At 44.0% G+C, this 14,412-nt stretch overlaps 1 protein-coding gene across 1 annotated transcript in view; it reads left to right on the forward strand.

The window, feature by feature from the left end:
• The first annotated feature begins 13,076 nt into the window (after positions 1 to 13,076).
• Positions 13,077 to 14,412, forward strand: part of LOC141265858 (baculoviral IAP repeat-containing protein 1-like) — a 132,016-nt gene continuing 130,680 nt past the window's right edge. Inside the window, exon 1 of the mRNA XM_073679493.1 lies at positions 13,077 to 13,228. The gene's annotated coding sequence lies outside the window, so the exon portion shown is untranslated. The remainder of the gene's footprint in view (positions 13,229 to 14,412) is intronic.

Here is a 14,412-nt window from a genome sequence, read left to right on the forward strand (position 1 = left end):
GGTGCTATCGATGTCGGACAGCGCTCAACACCAGCTGGTGTTCCCACCTCCAAAGAAAATTATGACCTGCCAATCACGCTGGCTGTTGCGGGTAAAGAGGTGGCAGGTCTGCGTCCCAAAACAGGTGTGACTGCTGTCCCCCCAGTCACAGAGGATGAAGAGGCCGCGGATGCACAAGATATGGCAGACGGTGGTTGGCCCGGCCGGCTAGGCCGCATTGTAGCACACTGAGCTTCCCACTGCAACTTATGCTTCATGTCCATGTGCCGGTTCATGCATGAAGTACTCAAACTATGTATTTTTTGGCCTCTACTTAGCTTTTGCTGACAAATGTTACAGATAACACGAGTTGGGTCATCTTTATCGATCTGAAAAAATGCCCAGGCTATGCAAGGCTTAGCACCCATGCGACCTGAAGAGCCACCACGACTTGTGGTGAGAGGCAGAGTTGTGTTTGAGGATGCAGTTGTTGACGTGCTTCCAGTACTACGTCTCTGTCCAGGAAGGCGCAACCTGACCTCGTCGTCACTAGCATCTTCCTCCACCTCCTCTGCTGACCTCATCTCTTGGCTGACTGTGGGTTGACAGTAAGTGGGATCTCCAACCTCATCATCATCACCCTGTGCGTTATCACACCCGTCGTCCTCAGAGCCAACCTGTTCCTGCCCTGACAAAAAACTAAAGTTGTCGCTCCAATCAGGTATTTGAGTCTTATCATCGTCTTCCTCATTGTCTCCACCAACAGGAGTTACAGTTTGGGAATGAGGGTCTACATTATGGTCAGAACCTTCTGCGTCTGGTCCTGGATCCGACTCATAAAGATTCTGGGCATCAGTGCAGATCATTTCCTCGTCTGGATTCACAGAAGCGCTGGAGTCGACCTCTGATTCCCAGGCTATAGTATGAGTAAACAGCTCTGCAGACTAAACCATCTGTTCTACCTCATACTCAGACGGGCAGCTGGAGATTTGGGAGCTGTGAGGAAGCAAGTGCGATTGGGGTGACACCTTTGAGGACTGGAGTATTTGTGATGTTGAAGTTGATGTGGAGGAGAGCCCACTTAAAGGAGCACTTGATATCCGTTGAAGCACCTGCTGTTTTTGTGCCTCATCTGGAATTTGTAGCGATTGGCGTGGCCGTAAGAAAGGGATCTTATCACATTGTCCGCTAAAAGAAGTAGACATTTTAGTTTGGCTGGAAGATGGTCTTTCTTCTGCAGATGTTACTGTTGCTTTAACACCTACCCCACGGACACAACCTTTTTTCCCCTTCCCAACACGCCTATTCCCCTTTCCACCAGCAGCAGGCCTTTTTCCACTCATTTTGGTGGTTAACTAATTCACAACTCTGGAGTTGTTTGCACAAAAAAACAATGGATGGTAACCGAGCAGAGCTGAGTGGCCAAACTGTGGTATTAGGCCAAAACTATTGGCTGGGTTAGATGCAGAAAAAAATTATATTCAATTTGCAACCTGATGGAGGTCAGTATAGATGGACTAATACAACAAGTCCCACACACAGCTAGAAGCCCAATATTTTTTCAGAGGTAGATGCAGAAAAAAATTATATTCAGTTTGCAACCTGATGGAGGTCTGTATAGATGGATTAACAGAACAAGACCCACACACAGCTAGAAGCCCAATATTTTTTCAGAGGTGAATGCAGAAAAAAATATATTCAGTTTGCAACCTGATGGAGGTCTGTATAGATGGATTAATAGAACAAGACCCACACACAGCTAGAAGCCCAATATTTTTTCAGAGGTAGATGCAGAAAAAAATTATATTCAGTTTGCAACCTGATGGAGGTCTGTATAGATGGATTAATAGAACAAGACCCACACACAGCTAGAAGCCCAATATTTTTTCAGAGGTAGATGCAGAAAAAAATATATTCAGTTTGCAACCTGATGGAGGTCAGTATGGATGGACTAATACAACAAGTCCCACACACAGCTAGAAGCCCAATATTTTTTCAGAGGTAGATGCAGAAAAAAATATATTCAGTTTGCAACCTGATGGAGGTCAGTATAGATGGACTAATACAACAAGTCCCACACACAGCTAGAAGCCCAAATATTTTTTCAGAGGTACTGTAGATGCAGATAAAAATTATTTTTAATTTGCAACCTGATGGAGGTCAGTATAGATGGACTAATAGAGAAAGTCCGACACACTGCTAGAAGGCCAAATATTTTTTCAGAGCTAGATGCAGAAAAAAATTATATTCAGTTTGCAACCTGATGGAGGTCTGTATAGATGGATTAATAGAACAAGACCCACACATAGCTAGAAGCCCAATATTTTTTCAGAGGTAGATGCAGAAAAAAATATATTCAGTTTGCAACCTGATGGAGGTCAGTATAGATGGTCTAATACAACAAGTCCCACACACAGCTAGAAGCCCAATATTTTTTCAGAGGTAGATGCAGAAAAAAATATATTCAGTTTGCAACCTGATGGAGGTCAGTATAGATGGACTAATACAACAAGTCCCACACACAGCTAGAAGCCCAATATTTTTTCAGAGGTAGATGCAGAAAAAAATATATTCAGTTTGCAACCTGATGGAGGTCAGTATAGATGGACTAATACAACAAGTCCCACACACAGCTAGAAGCCCAAATATTTTTTCAGAGGTACTGTAGATGCAGATAAAAATTATTTTTAATTTGCAACCTGATGGAGGTCAGTATAGATGGACTAATAGAGAAAGTCCGACACACTGCTAGAAGGCCAAATATTTTTTAAGAGCTAGATGCAGAAAAAAATATATTCAGTTTGCAACCTGATGGAGGTCAGTATAGATGGAGTAACAGAGAAAGTCCCACACACTGCTAGAAGGCCAAATATTTTTTCAGAGCTAGATGCAGAAAAAAATTATATTCAGTTTGCAACCTGATGGAGGTCAGTATAGATGGACTAATACAACAAGTCCCACACACAGCTAGAAGCCCAAATATTTTTTCAGAGGTACTGTAGATGCAGATAAAAATTATTTTTAATTTGCAACCTGATGGAGATCAGTATAGATGGACTAATAGAGAAAGTCCGACACACTGCTAGAAGGCCAAATATTTTTTCAGAGCTAGATGCAGAAAAAAATTATATTCAGTTTGCAACCTGATGGAGGTCAGTATAGATGGACTAATAGAATGATGCTATGCCCAAAAGATTTTACTTCACTAGGTGCAGTAAAAAAATTGGTATTCTATACACAGGTGGTATATCTTGCAACACAGATAGGCTACTCCACTGACTAACACACTCTGCAATAGGCCAAAAAGGATTAGCTTTGCTAGATTCAGCCACTGGCACAGACCTGCCTGGCAAAAACTGATAGGAACTGATGTAACCTAGTCCTGAAAAGGACTCCAATTACAATTAGTCTTTACTCCCACAATCTATCTATTTAAGAGCACAGACCTCCCTGATAAAAGTCGTAGGAAATGCTGTAACCTAGTCCTTAAAAGGACTGCAATCACAACTATTCCCTACTCCCAAGCTATCTGTATATTTGTGCGAAAATTGGCTTGAAATTAACAAGGTATAGCGCACACAGCAACAGCGGTGCCGTCTAACACGCAGCTGCAGCAGTGAGAAAATGGTGGCGACGGGGAAAATGGCTTGGTCTTATAGGGCAAGGACATGTGACATACACTGCCAATGACACATGCGCTTGCTTGTGTGAAAAAAAGCACTTTGCTCCGTGTGTACGCTGCTGATAGGCTGACAGATTGCACCTCCCCACTGCAAATGCGGGAAAGAGAAAAAAAAATGGAGATCTTCATTGTTCCTGCAGAGATCCATCCCCTGCCCCTCCCCCCACCCCGCTGTACACTCAAACTGCGTATTAACATTAATTTTCATCATTACTGAGAAAAAATCCAGTTATGATTTTGGTGCACGAACAGTTATCGAACATAACCTCGAACAGCCGAATTTTTCTCAAATTGTTCGTGTTCGCCGAACGGCTCGAACACCGCCCAAAACAGCTCGAATTTGAGATTGGCGAACAGTTCGAGTAGAACAACGCTCATCTCTAAAAGCGACCCTTCATAGCCAGACCGGCAGCACATGAGGTGACTCAGGTGAGAAGGGATTGTGGTATTTCTGCGGTTGTGTGGAATATCCCAGCTGTCTTTGTCCTGAGAAGTCTGAATTAACTCCAAAGCCTTGGGCCAGTAAAAGACGCTGTCCTTGGAGACAATTTTTTTTCTCCACCTATGACTTTGACTGTATCGGTATCAAGTGAAGACTTATAATAACCCCCACAAAGCCTCCCATAAAGTATACTGCACTCCCACTAGTCCTCCATATAGTATACTGCACTCCCCATAGTGCGGCATATAGTATAATGCACTCTCCACAATCCTCCATATAGTATAATGCACTCCCTATAATACTCCAAACAGTATAATGCGCCCCATAGTCCTCCATACAATATAATGCACTCCTCATAGTCATCCATACATTATAATACACTCTGCATAGTCCTCCATACAATATAATGCACTCCCCATAGTCCTCCAAACAGTATTATGGCCACAACAATGCTCTCTGATTAAAAAATAAATAAAATACACTACTCACCTCTCCTCCTCATTCCTCTACTGCTCCGGTCTCTGCAGCGAGGATTCTGAAGCACCTCTCAGCAGAGCGGGCATCATATAGTGACATCATCGCTAAGAAAGAATGATAAGGGAGGGAGTGTCAGCTGACACTCCCTCTTTCATCATTGCTTTCAATTGTATCAACATCCAGGATTCCTATACAGTTCAACCTCGGATGACAGGCAGGATGCCCACTGCTGGTGCTGGTATTAGGCCCCCTTCAAGCTCCTGGGCCCTGTCATAGAAAATATTAAAAATCTATGAAGTCACTCACATCCCCCCTCCCTCCTTTTCCCTGACATCCAGAGTGCAACACCACACAATAGCTGACAATCTTAGATGTAGGATTGTACAATAGACTAATACAAGTAGGAAATAAAATAGTGAACCTGCTTAATTAACATGCAAGAGTCTAGTCTATTAGATGTGAATTACACAGTTTAACATATGGGCCAGGTGACTGAATGAGGATGTATATTGTGCATAGATAAAAAGTACAGATTGGACATATAGTTTACAGAAGATTAAAGAAGATACCTCACACTCTTTAGAAATAGCCATTGTCACCCAGCATACACATTCCTTTCATCAGCACAGCTTCAGCAGACAGTATGTCTCCAAAGGAAAATATAGAATATTGGAATTTGTATGAATCTGATGTTAATGAGGGATACATTTCATGTACCGGGACTAACAGTGGAAGAAGACGCATAATTTTTCATAACATTAACCCCTGCCGATGAACTACAAATCAACAGTGGAAGATAACTGACAACAGCTATGTCATGTTTGGTCTCAAAGTAAAGATCAAATCCTGATAAAAATTATGGCATCAGTCTCGAACTTTTGTGATCATCCAGAGAGGAGTTATTGTATAAGTTGGGGATTTCATAAAATCATGAAGGGCTGAGACAAGCCCACAACCCTGCCCACGTGAGGTCAACACGGGGGAGTGCATGGGTGGGACTCAGGGGCTGATAAAAGATCAAGCTGAATTATGATCCGAGTTCATGTAGAGAGATACATATCGTGTGTGCAGGAATCCCGTTCACTGAACGTCCAATTTAAGTGCTCTCCTTCGGCTAAACTGGATCGTCTCTGTGAGCGGTGTAGTTAGTTCTCTTGTTAACCCCTTTTATTTTCTGTAACTGTATATGCTTTATTGTTTTGTTCCCTTTGTAAAATCTCATGTGTAATTTTCATAAACACTGCTTCCCTTTGGATTAAGTATAAAATTTGATAGTACTGTTCCTTTTGTTCTGCAAACTGCGCCCCAAAGCCATATGTTACCTATCAGGAGTCCAATTGGCCTGTAAAAACGGATTGTGGTGGCAGCGAGTAGTCTACAGTTATCATTGAGTTAGTGGTGATTGTACAGGGTGTGACAAATTCACTGGCAAAGTGCTGGAGGGGAGGTATATTTCACTGAGGCTATTAGCTTCAGTGATTTGAAACCCAGAAGTTTTGCTCCAGCACACTAAGTGTTGAGAGGGGTTAAGCAGCCATTTTAAGAGATGTGTTTTTGAGAACAACCATAGAGCAGGTGGGAGGTTGTTCTCCATATCTCCACCTCAGGGTGTGATCTGGGGTTTAAATAGACAGCCTGCTGAGGCATTCAGTGTGTCTGGAGAGGCTAACTCCACAGAGGGGCTTGTGTGTTGCTAAACTGAACTTTGTGTTTTGCTAACCCTGAGCGGACGGAGCCTCGCAGGCCTATGGCGTGGGCTATCCATTTTGTTTTGTTTACCCGTTCTGCCAGAAAGGCCATGTTTGTTTTGATGGACTTTTCAGTGGTTTATGCCGTGCTTTAATAAACCACTGAGAAATTTAAAGAAACAGCGTTTTCATGTGTATACCTCCGTGTGCAGATGAGTGAGACGATCTACTGCAGGGGGTATATACACATATTCTATGTGTTGGAATCCGGAGGTATATATACCATACGCTCATTGTTAGTTTCCCGATAACTGGCCTGTTAGTGCAAACAGCCTGCGTCCTCCTCCATTATTCCTTGTCCAATCATGTGATTGTCCAGACAATAGGGGGCAGCAGAGAGCTGTTTGCTCCAAAGATCACAGGAAGATCACAGTGGGTGGTTCTCGTGACCTTCCCGGGCTGTGATATGTGCATAAATCCTTGATAAATTAGTGGCAGTGGTGGGATATTACAGAAATCAGTGATCTGGTTTGAAAAATCATCCCTGTCACTGAAAACCTGCACAGTTCTTGCGAGAATTCTGTGCAGAGTTTTGAGGAATCAGACTCAGTGTTTTTATTATTTTTTATCTGGGACATTACTGTACATGTAGCAGTTACATTCCTCCCCTTCTCTTGTTTTTCTGTTCTATCCTTTGTTTGGCAATTATGGCTACACTTGATGAGGCCCAGTATAACCAGCAGAAGAAGGAGGCTCCTTTTGCCATTTGTGCGGTCAGTCAGATTGACGCCACTGGCAAACACAGACAGCAGATGATCGCTGCACTGGTGCAATATGGCGTAGAGCAAGACCGTCACCAGAGCCCTGATGATGGGCAGGCCAGCCAAGGCACATGTGGTGCTGCTGCAGAGGTCCCGCCTGTGAAGGCTAGCCATACCCATAACCAGGATAGTGTGGACCCCCTCCTGCAGATGGCCTTGGAACAACTAAATGCAGATGATCGTGAGGGACGTCTGAAGCTGATTCAACAAGAGCGACAGGCCCAGGCTGAGCGGGAGGAGCGAGAGTGCCAGCTGGCATTTACATAAATCCAGATGCAGAGATCCACCCCACAGAACCGCTAGTCCAACAATACCAACAGATTTAAACCCCGCCCTGAGCATTTTCCTGTGATGGACCAGAACGGGGACTTGGATATATTTCTGCAGAAAAGCTCTGGAGGTATTTGCTTCTCTCCCTTGAGACCCAGATGGAGACTATGATGCCATCAAGCAGGCCCTGATAAAAAGTACCAGCTTACTCCAGAGGTAAACCGCAAAAAGTACCGAGCGTGGACCACATGACAGCTATACTGATGTGGTGGATGGGTTCAGAACCAACTTTTAGCATTGTGTCCATGGACTGTCAGTCACTACCTTTGAGGACTTGAAGGATCCAATGGTGAAGGACCAGTTTCTTCATCTTTGCCCCGTGGAGGTGTGACAGTTTGTGCTGGATCGGGAGCTAAAGGAGGCCACCAAGGCCACCCAGATCGCAGACACCTATGAGGCCAATCATACACCTGGGTGTGGAAGTCATCTGTCATCAGCTGGAAAGGGTGTAAGCCAACAACCACCCCCTGTGCCCGTACCAGCTGGCCCTCATGGGGTCCTGTCCCTTCTTTCAGCACCAGGCCTGCATCTGACTCCCGGCGATGCCACACCTGTGACCAGACTGGCCACATTAGCCTCGTCTGCCCGGAGAGGAAGAAGACGAACCCCACACCTGAGGCTCCAGGGCCTAGTGCAGCCATTCTTTTTATGGTTGGGGCGGTTGGAAGGGCCATGAGAATTTGCAACCAGTTACTGTGGGTAACACCATTACTGTTGGGCTTAAGGACACTGGCGCAGAACATACTCTCATCCACCCTGAGTTTGTGCTACTGGAGGAACTCATTCCTGGGAGGACCCTGACTATCACTGGGTATGGGGGTGTTCGCTGTCCCATACAGATGGCCCATGATTTTTCTGGATTGGGGTGCGGGGAGAGGTATAAGGGAAGTGGGGTATCAGAAAATCTTTCCACGAATGTGTTATTGGAAACGCATCTGGGACGGTTGGTTGCCCAATACCTTCCTGACAGCACTCCCAGATCTGATATGTCATGCATTGAAAAAGTTGATAATGTGACTGTGAATGTAATGCATAATAAAAATGTGAGTTGTGGGAAAGTAGAATTCAGCCATGTCACACTGCGGAGTGATGTGGTTGAGAATCCCCTAAAAGGAGCCAGCATAAGTGCTAAGACCGATGGGAGCAGGCACAGAGACCATGAAGCAGGTGGTCCCATGCAGCTGGTCCGTTTCACGATGGACTGTGGCATGGCCGGTGGTAGCTACCCCATGATTAGCATGGCTCCTGAGGTAACAGGGGAAGATGGAGAGAAGCACGGGGATCATAAGGAAGGTGGTCCCGTGCAGCTGACCACTGTCTCAATGGACCGCGACATGGCTAGTGGTAGCTGCCCCATAGTTAGCCCAGTTCCTAAGGTAACAAGGAGGACAGGGAAGGTCTTATCCCCAACCCGTCCAGGGGGTGGGAAGTTATGTCCCATACCAGACAGGGTGAGGGACCTGTGTGTCCCACTGTCTGTCAGGAGGATGGGAAAAAAGTACCCATAGCCTGTCACAGGTAGGAAAAATTGTTACCAGAGTCGGTCAGGGTGATCGGAAAGCAGGATTCCCAGTTGGTCAGGTTGGTGGGCAGGTGTGTCCCACAGTTTGTCAGAGTGCCAGGGAAATAATATTCACAGTCGGTCAGGGTGGTGGACGAGTTGGGTCCACAGCCTGTAGGACAAATAGGAAAATGTGGTTATCCCCCGGGGAGACAGCCTGCCTAGGGGCTGTCACCATCGCCTGAGAGCCCAAAACACAGGTATCACCCTGCCTTCTGGACCTTCATCATCCAGCAGGATAACAGGGCCAGTGACTGGCCCAGAACAGGTCCTGGAGGGTTCATGTGAGATTGAAGCCTTAGAGTCACTTCTGGCTACCTCTAGCCAGAAGTCCCAGACCTGTCGAGTGATGCTGAGTGGCCCCCCGGAGAAGCCAATCTACAAATCACCGAAGGAGGGGGTATTATGGGATCCAGGAAGATTGGGCAGTAAGTTAGGCTTAAGGGGTGATCTGTAATCAGCCCCTATGCAACCTCAAAAAGGGGGATGTGTCATAGAAAATATTAATATCTCTGAAGTCACTCACATCCCCCCTCCCTCCTTTTTCCTGACACCCAGAGTGCAGCACCACACAATAGCTGACAATCTTAGATGTAGGATTGTACAATAGACTAATACAAGTAGGAAATTTGATAGTGAACCAGCTTTATTCACATGCAAGAGCTGACAGTCTAGTCTCTTAAATGTGAATTACACAGTTTAACATATGGGCCAGATGACTGAACGAGGATGTATATTGTGCATAGACAAAGAGTATAGATTGAACAAATAGTTTAGACAGGAAAAGGCTTTTTAAGTTTGGAGAGAATTAAAGCAGATACCTCACACTCTTTAGAAATAGCAATTGTCACCCAGCATACACATTGCTTTCATTAGCACAGCTTCAGCAAACAGTATGACTCCGAAAGAAAATATAGAATATGGTAATTTGTATGAATCCAATATTTATGAGACATACATTTTCCACACTGGGACTAACAGGGGAAAAAGACGCATCATTTTTCATAACGGTGACCCCTGCCGATGGGCTGCAAATCAACAGTGGAAGATAACTGAAAACAGCTATGCCATGCTTGGTCTCTAAGTAAAGATAAAATCCCGATATAAAATATGACTTCAAACTTCTGCAATCATCCAGAGAGGAATTATCGCAGAAATTGGAAATTTCATAAAATTATGAAGGGCTGAGACCAGCCCACAACCCTGCCCACATGAGGTCATCACGGGGCAGTACATGGGTGAGACTCAGGAGTTGATAAAAGATCATGCCAAATTATGATCTGGGTTCATGTAGAGAGATACATATTGTGTATGCAGGAATCCCGTTCACTGAATGTACAATCGAAGTGCTCTCCTTCAGCTAAACTGAATTGTCTCTGCGATCGGTGTAGTAAGTTCTCTTGTTAACCCCTTTTATTTTCTGTAACTGTATATGCTGTATTGTTTTGTCCCCTTTGTAAAATCTCTTGTATATTTTTCATAAACACTGCCTCCCTTTATATTAAATGTAAAAAGTAATAGTTCTGTTCCTTTTGTTCTGTAAACTGCGCCTCGAAGCCATAGGCTACCTATCAGGCGTCCAATCAGCCTGTAAAAACTAATTGGTTGTGGCAGCGAGTAGTCTGCAGTTATCGTGGAGTTAGCGGTGAACTACAGGGGTATATACATATATTCCATGTGTTGGAATCTGGAAGTGTATATACCATACACTCATTTTAATTTCCCGATAACTGGCATGTTAGTACAAACAGCCTGCGACCTCCTCCGCTATTCATCGGCCAATCGTGTAATTGTCTGGACGATGGGATGCAGCAGAGAGCTGTTCGCTCCAAAGATCACAGCGGGTGGCTCTTGTGACCTTCCCAGGCTGTGATATGACACATAGCAGCCATGTGGCAGCGCAGGGAGATTGTGTCTCCTTGCTCTTCGGTAGAGTTTAACTGTATCGGTTCGCTGCACACGCCAATAAAGTTGGAAGTAGCCTAGCTCCAGGTGGACCCCTCAGAGGGAAGGGTCCTGGGCGACCGCACCTTCTGCCCTTCATTATTCCCTCTCGGTATCACACACAGCTCTGCAGTGAGATCAGGACAACAGAGAGTGGCTATTACGCATCACACTGGTAACGACCCCTCCTATTTATAATACACTGTGTGCAGAATTATTAGGCAAGTTGTATTTTAGAGGATTATTTTTATTATTGATCAACAACTATGTTCTCAATCAACCCAAAAGACTCATAAATATCCAAGCTTAATATTTTTGGAAGTTGGAGTGGGCTTTTTTTTTATTTGACTATCTTAGGAGGATATCTGTTTGTGCAGGTAACTATTACTGTGCAGAATTATTAGGCAACTTAATAAAAACCAAATATAATTCCATCTCACTTGCTTATTTTCACCAGGTAAACCAATATCAGTGCACAAAATTTAGAAATAAACATTTCTGACATGTAAAAAAAAAAAAAAAAATTAGTGATCAATATAGCCACCTTTCTTTATGATGACACTCAACAGCCTTCCATCCATAGATTCTCTCAGTTGCTTGATCTGTTTTCGATCAACATTGCGTGCAGCAGCCACCACAGCCTTCCAGACACTGTTCCGAGAGGTGTACTGTTTTCCCTCCCTGTAAACTCACATTTTATGATGGACCACAGGTTCTCTATGGGGTTCAGATCAGGTGAACAAGGGGGCCATGTCATTATTTTTTCTTCTTTTAGACCTTTACTGGCCAGCCACGCTGTGGAGTAGTTGGATGCATGTGATCGAGCATTGTCCTGCATGAAAATCATGTTTTTCTTGAACGATACCAACTTCTTCCTGTACCACTGCTTGAAGAAGTTATCTTCCAGAAACTGGCAGTAGGTCTGGGAGTTGAGCTTCACTCCATCCTCAACCTGAAACGGTCCCACAAGTTCATCTTTGATGATACCAGCCCATACCAGTACCCCACCTCCACCTTGCTGGCGTCTGAGTCGGAGTGGAGCTCTCTGCCCTTAACAGATCCAGCCTCTGGCCCATCCATCTGGCCCATCAAGAGTCACTCTCATTTTATCAGTCTATAAAACCTTTGAAAAATCAGTCTTAAGATATTTCTTGGCCCATTCTTGACGTTTTATCTTATGTTTCTTGTTCAAAGGTGGTCGTTTTTCAGCCTTCCTTACCTTGGCCATGTCCCTGAGTATCACACACCTTGTGCTTTTTGATACTCCAGTAACGTTGCAGCTCTGACATATGGCAAAACTGGTGGCGAATGGCATCTTGGCAGCTTCACGCTTGATTTTCCTCAATTCATGGGCAGTTATTTTGCGCCTTTTTTGGCCAAAACTCTTCTTGCGACCCTGTTGGCTATTTGCCATGAAACGCTTGATTGTTCGGTGATCACGCTTCAAAAGTTTGAACATTTCAAGACTGCTGCATCCCTCTGCAAGACATCTCACAATTTTGGACTTTTCAGAGCCCGTCAAATCTCTCTTCTGACCCATTTTGCCAAACGAAAGTAAGTTGCCTAATAATTAAGCACAGCTTATATAGGGTGTTGATGTCATTAGTCAACATCCCTCCTCATTACAGAGATGCACATCACCAGATTTACTTAATTGGTAGTTGGCTCTCAAGCCTATGCAGCTTGGAGTAGGACAACATGTATAAAAAGTATCATGTGATCAAAATACTCATTTGCCTAATAATTCGGCACACAGTGTAGTCTCTGGAGACAGATTCTCATGCAGGTCAGTTTCTGGCCCATAGTCCTGAACAGCTCATTTGCATATGATAAAAACATGGATTTCTCTGGAAAAAGACATCGGATCTAAGATATCAATGTATTTTTATGACCTCAATGACCATATAGACGGCTTAGGAGGGACGATCCTACTGACAGATTCCCTTTAAGAGCTATACCAGCATTACTCAAGGTCAAGATCAGGTACAAGATGACAGATGACGACAGAGAATACAGGGAAATATATCACATATTTTCCTATACACAAACACTCCTCCACTCTCCATACTTCTCCCACGGTCCAAAAGTCACTCTCTGAATTATATAGTCCTGTTAATGATAAATTGAAATTTTGTAGATGTTGCTAATTATATCGTACTTCTCTCCTCTCTTGATGAAACCAAAACATACCAGTAATTTTTCCTTCCTGTTCACGTCTGTCATGTGATTGTGAGGAAGAACTGGTCTCTAACCTTTCTTGGAAGGCTCTTTCTTTCTTTGCTCTTGGTAGAAATTGTCCTTCTGGTAAGTACAATGTGTGAATATTGTCTATTTGTTTTCACTAGATGTTCCCTGATCATAATCAACAAACGGTTTAGTGAATAGCTGGACGATTATAGTATTAAACGGATTGATTAATGGGAAGATTAGGATTGGTTGTCTTTTTCTTGCATTATTTGATAGTGTATTGTTTTGTCCGGATAAGATGTAATTTAACCCCTTACTTACCGGGGACGTATTAGTACGCATATTTGCGTACTGCCCGTTCAGTGAGGGCTGCTGCGCTGAGCCCTCACTGAACGGAGCACATGTCAGCTGATTCTTACAGCTGACATGTGCCCGCAACAGCCGCGGGTGGAATCGCGATTCACCCGCGGCTGTTAACATGTTAAATGCCGCTGTCAATCTCCGACAGCAGCATTTAACGCGCGCTTCCGGGTAGCGAGTCATAAGCCCCGCCCACCGGCGACCCCGTCACGTGATCGCGGGTCGCCGATGGGCGTGCATGACAACCCAGGGTCTGCAGCAGACGCCTGTGGTTGTCATGATCTTGTCGCTATGAGCGCCACCTAGTGGTCGGCGCTCATAGCACAGGACCATTTCTGCTGCATGCAGGGGACCTGCTCGTCCCCTGTATGTAGCAGAGGCGATCGGATAGTTGCTGCTTCTAGTCTCCTATGGAGACTATAGAAGCAAGCAAAAAGTAAAAAAAAAAAGTTTTTAAAAATATTTAAAAAAAATATATATATATAAAAGTTTAAATCACCCCCCTTTCGCCCCATTCAAAATAAAATATATATAAAAAAAAACCACATACACATATTTGGTATCGCCGCGTTCAGAATCGCCTGATCTATCAATATAAAAAAAGAATTAATCCGATCGGTAAACGGCGTAACGAGAAAAAAATTCTAAACGCCAGAATTACGTTTTTTGGTCGCCGCAAAATTGCAATAAAATGCAATAATGGGCGATCAAAACATCGGATCTACCCCAAATGTTATCAATAAAAACGTCAGCCCGGCACGCAAAAAATAAGCCATCAACCAGCCCCAGATCACGAAAAATGGAGACGCTACGGGTCTTAGAAAATGGCGCTATTTTTTTATTTTTTTTTTTACCAAATTTTGGATTTTTTTTTCACCACTTAAATATAAAAGAACCTATACATGTTTGGTGTCTATGAACTCGTAATGACCTGTAGAATA

The sequence above is a fragment of the Phyllobates terribilis genome, unplaced genomic scaffold (genome assembly GCF_046119375.1).
Source record: "Phyllobates terribilis strain yellow unplaced genomic scaffold, ASM4611937v1 Scaffold_1__5_contigs__length_1240528914, whole genome shotgun sequence".
Classification (NCBI taxonomy): domain Eukaryota; kingdom Metazoa; phylum Chordata; class Amphibia; order Anura; family Dendrobatidae; genus Phyllobates; species Phyllobates terribilis.